Raw genomic sequence first — 10,363 nt, forward strand, 5'->3', positions numbered from 1 at the left:
CGTCTATTGATTAATTTCATCCATTGGTCCAGATTTGTGCATTCTGGCACACAATACTTAGTAAAAACAAAATAACCTAAGCCTATATATATATATATACAACACATACACATAAACGCCACAGAAGGGGAAAACAATGATAAGTACGCAACTACACATTAGAGCCTGGCCAATGGGGACATAGTCCATTCCTCCCAGGCTATAGAACCACATTTACTCCTGCTTTTACTCCAGAGATGCACCATAGAAATTATCCTATCAGCACATTGTGAGGGACTATTAAAAACATTGTTAAAGGCTCTCTCATTCCGAAATTTCCAGACCCCTCGTAAGAGACCATAACACACTGCTCTGAGTTTATCTTTGCGCCTAACATTTTGTCCCCAATTATTGATGAATTCATGTAGTTCAATCACTGAATGAAAATCTGTAATGGGAATACCACACCACCGAAAAAGTATCTCCCTGATAGCAACCGCATGGGGACATGAGATGAGAAGGTGATCTGCATCCTCTTTTACATTAATACATGCACTACAAAAATTTGTGAGAGTCTCTACTCCGCGTTCCCTGAGAGCCGTTAGCGTTGGTATCCTCCTTTGAATCGCCCTCCAAATGAAGCAATTGACCTTAATGGGCACGACATTGGACCATGTGAAGTCAGGTAATTGTATATGGGGCTCACGCATTTTATCAATTGCTCTTCTCAATGCCCCTACAATGAATCTACCATCTGCATCTAATTTGCTATGCCAAACATCCATACCTTCTGATAATTGCACTGACTCCATCTCATTCATAAATTGAGCAAAACCAGTTGTCTGACTCATGATTGCAGGACTCCTAGTCCAATGTCCCACAAAATTGCCATCAAAGAATCTTTCCGCCACTACACAATTTTTCCTCTGTTCGAAATTGTAAAGCTCCGGATATTTTTGTTTTAGTTGGAACTGACCTAACCAAATATCGGACCAAAATGACGTGTTATCCCCAGATTTTATACTAATATCAAATATGTCTCTCCAATCCATCTTGTTCCTGTTTAAACCTTTACTTATCAACGTTATATTGTGCCAAACACCAGGAATATTTCTATTTGCAATGTAGTCATGTGGCTTGTTGATTAAGTTATGTATGCTAACAACAATCCTCCTCCAAAGAGAGTGATTTTCATGTTTTAAACGCCACCACCATTTCACTATCAAGCCCACGCTTAATGCTCTAATGGATCCAACACCTAGACCTCCTGCAGATTTTGAAGCAATTACCTTTTCCCAACTGACCCAGTGTATTTTCCGTTTGTCTTCATCACCACCCCATAAAAATCTTCTTCGGATACTCTCCAACTTTTCAGTCACAGCCAAAGGTGCAGGAAATAGGGAAAAGTAATATGTGGGCAAGTTTCCAAGAACAGAGGAAAGTAGTGTGAGTCTACCCCCAAATGAGAGTGCCTTAGATTTCCATTTGGATAACTTAGATTGGAATTTTTCTACAATGGGAGCCCAATTTTTTCTGAGATTCATATTCGCTCCTACGGGAACCCCTAAGTATGTGAATGGCATGAGACCAACTTCGCACCCTAGAATTCCCGCCCAATTGTTAACTTCACATTCCGGTGCCCCAATACCGAAAACTTGAGACTTTTGAAAGTTTACTTTGAGCCCCGAAGAAACGTGGAAGCATTTTAGAATGCATGCTAGGTTCTTTAGATTCGCTCTATCCCATTCACCGACAAACAGTGCGTCGTCCGCGTAGAATAAATGAGTGAGTAACGGACCCCCGTTTGGAAGTTGAACCCCATTGAAGATGCCTTTATCTCGAGCGGCTTCCAAAGCTACATTCAGACCTTCCATGGCTATGATGAATAGGAACGGTGATAATGGATCGCCTTGCCTAACTCCTTTGGAAATTTGGAATTCATCGGTGATGCAAACAACCACGGATCCATGATCTCCATTTGGAACCAAACCCCATTTTATCTAATGTGTTATCCAAATACTCCCAATTAACCGAATCAAACGCCTTATCGAAATCGACCTTGAATAGTAAGATCTTTTTCTTTGTTTTCTTTGCCCATGAGTTTAACTCATTGATCACCAAGGGTCCATCAAGTATATTGCGCCCTTCCACATAGGCTGATTGCACATCCCCAATGATTCCACCAATGACTTTCTTAAGTCGTGTTGCAAGTAGTTTTGAGATGATTTTGTAAATGCACCCGATTAGACTGATAGGTCTATAATCAGAGAGAGATGTTGGGTCCTTAACCTTTGGTGCTAATGTGATGAAAGAAGAGTTGCATATTATATGTTGAAGATATAATTAGATATTAATTACATCTTCAACATTTAATATGCATTAATTACTTTATTAAAATAACTAAAATGATTGGTTTAGAATCAATTATACATGCACATAATAGATAATAGATAGTTAAAATATTTGAACCTATATATATATATATATATATATATATATATATATATCTTCAAAATCTCTTTCAACCTTAACACATACTTAATTACATAGTGGCTTCAAGTTTTGTAACGAAGAAATATGGATCTTATAACACTCTCGCAATGTTTTAGTGTTTCTAGTATACTAAAGTTGATGAAATAGATTTTTTCAGTAGATCAGACAATTTCAAGGGCATTTTCGCACTATGAAAATGTTATGTTTCACATTGTTCTTTTATGGGTTTATTCCATTTGTCATTGATGAAATCAGTTTTGAAATATTCATATGTCGATGAAGTTTTGGTGAAAATAGGTTTTTGTATCATGATAGTCGATGAATCTTGCGATGAAGAGGATGAACAATTTTGCAACGTGAGCAACAACGAAATTGTTAAGTTCCACAATACATCTTGCTTGTGTTTTACTTCTATTTATTTGTTAGAAATAAGTGTATAAGTATGTAAATCCTAACAATTGGTTGCATATAATATGTTTAGTGATGAACACTAGAGATTGACCATTATGAGATTGTTCAATTTTGCATCGCAGATTATATTTGTTGTTTGTGTGTTTCTTCCTTTAGTTTATGACAAATCAGTTCATAAGCGTGTACATTGTTGAAAATATGGTATTGTGGATAATCTGGTTTGCTTTGTTTAAATCACTTGGGATGATGAATGACCTTGGAATGCTATTCCACAAAATTATGATGCTTGAGGGAATGAAAAGTAAAGAAGAAAAATTAAATAAGAAAAAATGAATATGGATCTATGTAATGCTTCAATTTATCCTAAATATGTGCAAGTCATATCAATTTTTTGCTCGGTCAACAAATAAAAACATCAAAAATCATATTCCAATTTGCAATAAATTAGTAAACTTAATGATTTAATTGAGAAAAATAAAATACATTGTTAAACTCAAAATTTTGTATAAATTCGTTGTCTTTTATATTTTGTCCTATTATTTTAACGTATTGTTTTGAATAAACTTTTAAAAAATAGACTATATTGCAATAATTATTTTCTAATTGAACTTTTTAGAAAAATGTATTTTAGGTTTTAAATGGATATATAATAATAATAAAGTAATTTTTGTTTTCTTTTATGCATCCAAAATTCTTGCAACTAATTTTAAACATTTATTACACTTTGATAGTTCCTTTGGTAACGTCAAAATTGTTATACTAAATAAAGAATAACAAACGTCTATACTTATCAATTGAATTGAGTTTTTCAGTGTGGACAACTGGACATTATATTGTCAAGAAATAAATACGGTTGTTGGTATATTAATTATATAAATTACTTTGTATTAGTTTACTTAGTTAAACTTTATAATTTATTTTTTATTGAGTGGAAAATTTGGTTTTATCAGCTCGAAAATACATATTCATACTACTAAAGCTATGTAAATAATGCATGATTTAGCAATTTATAATATGATTAGTGCTGGAATATATATGTGTTCATAACACCGTCAACTTCAATTGAAGCTATTAGAGTCCCATAGCTCGGGCGTATAATGTACAATATGGTTTATTCCAAGACCAATATGAAACCCTATATCTTATAAGTGTTATGAGGAAGCAATTCCTGATGACCACAAGGCAGAGCGAATATAAGAGAACTAAAGGATACTAATATGCTATGTGGTGCGATTCGTGTCCTTTTGAAAGGCAACCAAGTGCGATCCATAAAAGACAATTGGTCAGGCCCACCCACTAAACTTTAGTGCTCTATATATAAATGATAACGTCGCACCATTCGGTGTCTCACTGACTTTTGATGATTTACACATAACACTCTTATGGTTCACAGAGAACTTTATGAAACATTCATACATATATTACAGGGGGGTGGGGATCAAATCTTTGAATTGTCGTTCTACCATAACTCTATTTTCAGCTATTGATATTTTGAATCCCACAATCATAATTGGTTTCTACCGACTCGTTGGTTTAGGTTAAACACTTGCATGGCTATTCGTCTTCATGATTCAAACTCTACTTTAAACCTTAGATTATCTAATGTTTCTCTTTCTAGCCTGACGGTGACCAACGATAGGCCAACAACTTGTAAGGCTTGTCAAATACGTGTAGTCCAATCATCGCCCTAAGATGATCTTCCATTTCCTCGATACGTACAACACTAGTCCAACTACAAATGCTCTGGGATAACTAAGCTTGTGGATTACGAGCAACTCGACGCGTTGGGAATGCAACCAACCTCAATCCTTCTTGGCCATTCAAACCACATCTTGCACCTCTTAGATTGTTGTTCCTTTGAGTTGAAAACATTTTCCTTTACGTCGAGAGATTTTACCGAGCATAGGATCCGCGAGATATATGAGAGTATGTTTTGATATGGAGAATAGGAAGAGTCTTAAAGTCATATAACAAATAACATATAACTCTTAGCACACACCCTCCCCCCTTAAGAGTTTATGTAACATCCCGGAATATCAAGAGGAAAGTTGAAGGGCTAAAAGAGTAAATTGGAAAGGGAAACTCAACGAGTAGGGTCGCGATTTTGGTCGCATGTTAAGTGGCCGACTCGGCGAGTCGGCGGTTGGACTCGGCGAGTAGGCGCTGAGTGGAGAAAACCCTAATTTCGGAGGATGAGCCATATATAAAGGACATTATACCCTCTCCCCAGCCTCATTACCTTCCCTTAAGTCCAGAAAACCCTAGAAACGCGATTGTGAATGATTGGAGTGCATTTGAACCTTGGAAAAGAGATTTGGATGAAGATCTTGGAGAGTTAGGAGGCTTGGAGCAAGGGGCTTTGCTTAGATTCAGATTTATTTGCTGTTGGGGCTTCCTTTTGAGGTATAATCTCGTTCTTGGGTTGTTATTCTTCTAGATCCATTATTCTTGGAATGTATGGGAGGTTTAGCTTGTGGTATCTTGAGTTTGAAGCGTAGATCTGAGGTTGCTACCTCAGATCTGGAGTGGAGGAGGTCTTAAGTGCATTAAAGTCCCTGTTCTTGAGTGATTAGTGAAGCCATCATGTCCCAAACCCTAGCCCTAAAGTGTAAAATGCCTAGATCTCTTTGGATTCACGTAAAGTTTTCCACTTTACGTGATGGATGGGTTGTAGGAGGCTAGATCTACGTTTTGGATCAATTGCATGGCCTGGAAGGTTCTGTTTGGGATGAGATCTAGAGGCACTCGGCGAGTCACAAAGGTGTACTCGGCGAGTTGCTTGAAGATGGTCTGGAACTCGGCGAGTAGGTTGAAGATAGCCGTAGACTCGGCGAGTCTGTTCTTAGACTCGGCGAGTCTGGTCGTGAGGTCCAATTTTCTTCTGGTTGAGCTGTGACTCGGTGAGTCGAGTGAGAAAGGACTCAGAGTTGCTGGACTCAACGAGTCTTGGGGTGACTCGGCGAGTTAAGTCGCGGATGGGGGAGATTCTGTGTGTGTGGACTTGGCGAGTCATTGGGATGACTCGGCGAGTAGAGTTAGTCAGGCCAAGGGTTGACCAGTTATTTTCCAGGGGCATTTTGGTAATTGTTGAATATTGTTTTGAGTTCAGTGTCTTGGTGTTGGCCAGTGTTGGAGATCGTATCAGTGGTTGGAGTAGCTTGGGTTTATCTGTTCAGTCGGCAATTTCGAGGTGAGTTATCCTCACTATATCAATAGGGTCTAAGGCACCAAGGCCGGCCCTTTATCGGATTGAGATTCGGGTATTTGTTGTTATGATATTGCTTTGATATGTTGCATCCTGGTAGCTAGGATGGTATATGTTATAGACCTGGTTGAGGTCGGTATCTTGAGATGTAGGGTGATGTTATGCTAGTGACCGGTTAGGTCGGTATCCTGGTTAGGATGATGATATGTTATGTGATCTGTTTGATCGGTTTGTTGATTGTGAATTGTTATATGATTGTATGTTTATGTGCACATGGTTGTTTGGACTGGAGTTGGGTTGAGGCGAGTCCTGCTTTGTGATGTAGGCCAAGATACCCAGGGCGGACCGGTTGTCCCGAAGGCCCAGCGAGCTGTCCGGATAGGCTGTAGGCCCCAAGAGGGCGGACCAGACGTGCCGAGGCTCGAAGAGTGGACTAGGCCGACTAAAGGCCCGGTGCGGGCGGACCAGTCATATTGTAGACTCAGAGAGTGGACCAGGTGGATTGAAGGCCCGGTGCGGGCAGACGAATCACACTGCAGACTCGATGTATATGGCTAGACTCGGAGAGTGGACCAGGTGGATTGAAGGCCCGGTGCGGGCGGACCAATCACACTGCAGACTCGATGTATATGGCTAGACTCGGAGGGTGGACCAGGTGGACTGTTGGCCGGTGCGGCGGACCAGTCACACAGTAGACCCGAAGTGCATGGTTGTTCTGTGATCGGATATGATATGGCATGTTATGCGTGTATGGTATATGTGGTTGGTATTTTGGGGATATCTCACTAAGCTTTCGGGCTTACAGTTGTGGTTTAATGTTTTTCAGGTTCTTCAGGGACCGTGGCAAGGCTAAGGCGTGATCGTACCGCTCCTCATGTTTATGTTGTGATTCTGGGAATACTTTAATTTAATTGTATTGAAAACCTTTTTGTAATGATTTAATGAAATCGGGTTGTTTTTGAAAAGTTTAAATTGGTTGGAATTTTTCGGTCGTTAGAGTTTAAAGCACTCAGTTGAGAGAGTCTACATTATGAGTCTGAATATTAGCCTATGTAATTAGTTCACTCACAACATGACTCTGATATCAACTTGTAATGTTGTGATTTTTCACCCCAATTTTTTTTTTTATTAAAAATCACCATTTAACAAAATAAGGCAACGAGAGTCTTAATTAGTTTGTTTGAAAACATCACCAATGTTACTTAAAAATCTTTCAAAAACAACCCCATTAAAGTTAAACTTTATAAAACCGACACCAAAACAAGTTTTCAAAACCAAATGTAAATGAAATCTCAACGACTAGTCTAAGTTGTATCATCACTAAAGTAATGCTAAGAGTAACTACCCAAAAGTCCCCATCCTCACCAATCCATCAAATCAAGCTACTTGTACGAATTCAACACGAAAGCAACAAGCAAAGAAACAAGTGTCAACATCAGCACATAGTCAATCTCAAGTACAAAAGGTATGGAAACAAACATACTTCATACGATACAATTAGTCACATGTTTATATTGGGATTTTTAGGTTAAAATCAATTTGTATATGCATAATTTCACTTAACTCTTAAGGGTACCTGCAACCTAAATTGGATCTATGCCTTTTTCTAAATTAATAACAACATACTTATAAAAAAAAACTATAAACCATATGAAAGCAAATTCATGAATAGAACCACATACCTCTTGCTTGATTCAAAACAAGGTAACCAAAAGCATTGTAGTCTCCCTGAAAAACTAGCTCCAAAAGTATGGCTGCCTCTAATGTGTCACACCCAAAACTCATAAAACTCTAAGATTGAAGGAGAGAGAGAGAGAGAGAGAGAGAGAGAGAGAGGAGAGAGAGAGATGAGAAATGAGAGAAAATCTGGTTTTCTCTTTGTGGTTGCTTAGGCCAAAAATACAAAGGGTTACCTCCCTTTATATAGCTGTCTGATAAACACATAAACCCTATATTTGAACTTAAAATAATAATATTTCAAATCAATAATTATCTAGTTTATTTTTATTAGTCGGAGGCTTTCACTCCATTAAGAGCCTCCAAAACTGTCCCATCTAGGAGGATTCTAGATCATTTCTTTTGTTCAACTATTGAACAATTGCAGCTCAACCCTTATACATTTAATTAATTCTAATTACCCCATAATTAATTCTAATTAATTCTTCATTATTTATTACTATTTCTAATTAATATATCAATCATATAATATATTAATAAATCATTTATTTCTCTCCTTTGATCAATCCAAACTATTTTTTGGTTATGAGGGCAACCCAAATGATTTTACTTTTATTCATCAATATCGTACCAATTTAGTTAGGACCTTCGAAACATAAATCCAATAGTCTCCCACTTAAATAGGTTGCTAACTATAACTGCAAGTACAACTCCGAATAACCAGTAAAGAGTGTTCTTCACGGACACTACCAAACTCTGACTAGATGTTGGTCTTAAGATAAGTGATCAACTATCCCTTCGTTCTTCATGATATCATATGGACACGAGACATGGATTAGAATCAATCTCATTGTCCAAGATTCTGTTTACCAATTTGTGGTGACGTCATCAGACTACTAAATGAACACATCAATTCAGTCCTGGTTGTGACCAGCACTATAAAGTCATCATCAAATCACAAAGGGACCCGAAGATATCGCTTTTTCTGTTAAGGCAAAATGAATGAATAAACTTTCACTATATAATCATACCTTTTACACAAAAATTATATCGATGGGGTTAACGTGGCCATAAAACCTAACTCTAGAATGTCATTTCCCCAGCCGCCATTACCCTGGAGCACCTTCAACCATCGCTGCTTCGTTGAGGACCGCCGTCATCGCAGCTCCGCTACCGGGAGCGTCGCGTACAGTCGGGTTAGCCGCCAGAGACCGACGATTAAGCTGAGTTGTTGCTGCAAGGTTCGTGTGTGACCGGAAAGCTGCTGGTAGGCCCATCTTCCACCTCTCCCTCTTCCCTCCTTCGCTACTCTCGGTGACACGACGTCTTGTACATCAGTTGCTGCCGCCGGCAACACTATGGTGGTCGTTTAGCTAGTTCCAGCGTCCTTAGCCACCTAGTCGGTGGTTAGAAGCGGAGATGTCACAAAGGTCGTGGGAGAGTGCTGCTGTTGAACCCGAGGCATATGGTGCGAGAGTTATTGGCCAGAGATCGAGGAAAGAAACACTGTGGCCACCAGCCACGGTGGCCGCCGCTGCTGCCGTCGGTTTGTCCTTCTACCGTCGCCAACCGCCACCATGAGGGTGGGTGGGCCCGGTTGCAAGCATGAAAAGAGTGTGGGTGTTTGTTCTTTCTGTAGCATGTGTTGTGTGTAGCTAGTTGGCCGGAAAAGCCGCTGCCACCACCGTGAGGTGGTGGCTGCCGCCATGCACCACCGTGTTTGTGTGTATGTTAGTAGGTGTGTGTGTTTATTTGAGATTTAGCATTGTAATTGTAATTTCCAAAAGATTAATGAAAAGGAATGGAAAACCCCCACCTTAGGGTGGTGGCCGCCGCCGTGAGCCGACATTGACCACCACTACCCGAGGCGGTAGTGGGTGGTGCCCCTCATGCAAACCCTATTGGACCCAATGAAGCCTAATGGGCTTAGTGAAAACCCTAAGGGGTCTAATGGAATCAAATTGACCCAATGCAAATCCTAATTGACTCAATGATATTCTAGTTGTAACACTGAAAATTTTAAAATTTATTTTTCACAATTTATCAAAGCATTTCTCTCTTAATTTCATAAAACATCAAATTTCAAATTCCAATATGTATCATACGAATCCCAAGATCACATAATTTTATCAAATTCCTCTACGTGTGTACAGATCAAGCCGGCGCCTTCCCACGGTCATCGCTAGTACCTGAAACAACAACACTAACACTGTAAGCACAAAGCTTAGTGAGTTTCCCAAAATACCACACGCATAACACATATTAGCCACTCGAGGCTGTAACTCTATGGGTCCGTGCACCCAAACTCTGTGAACCCTCAGGTTCTAACTCTGGGAACCTTCCGGTTCCAACTCTATAAACATGCACAGCATAAATCACATAGAAATAATGCAGTACAACACATCACATACATATAGCATACAAATACTCTGATCACATAACTCTGATTACCTACTCAAGGTAAAGTATAGTGAGAAGACTCACCTCGCGTGTCTCAGTATCTCACGATCTCTGGAAATCCCTCGTACTCGATCCTCCGAGCTCTACTCCTCCTATAACATCACAAGACTCTAATTAACACTTTTATCTCTAAGGTTG

The sequence above is a fragment of the Lactuca sativa genome, chromosome 7 (assembly GCF_002870075.4).
Source record: "Lactuca sativa cultivar Salinas chromosome 7, Lsat_Salinas_v11, whole genome shotgun sequence".
NCBI lineage: Eukaryota > Viridiplantae > Streptophyta > Magnoliopsida > Asterales > Asteraceae > Lactuca > Lactuca sativa.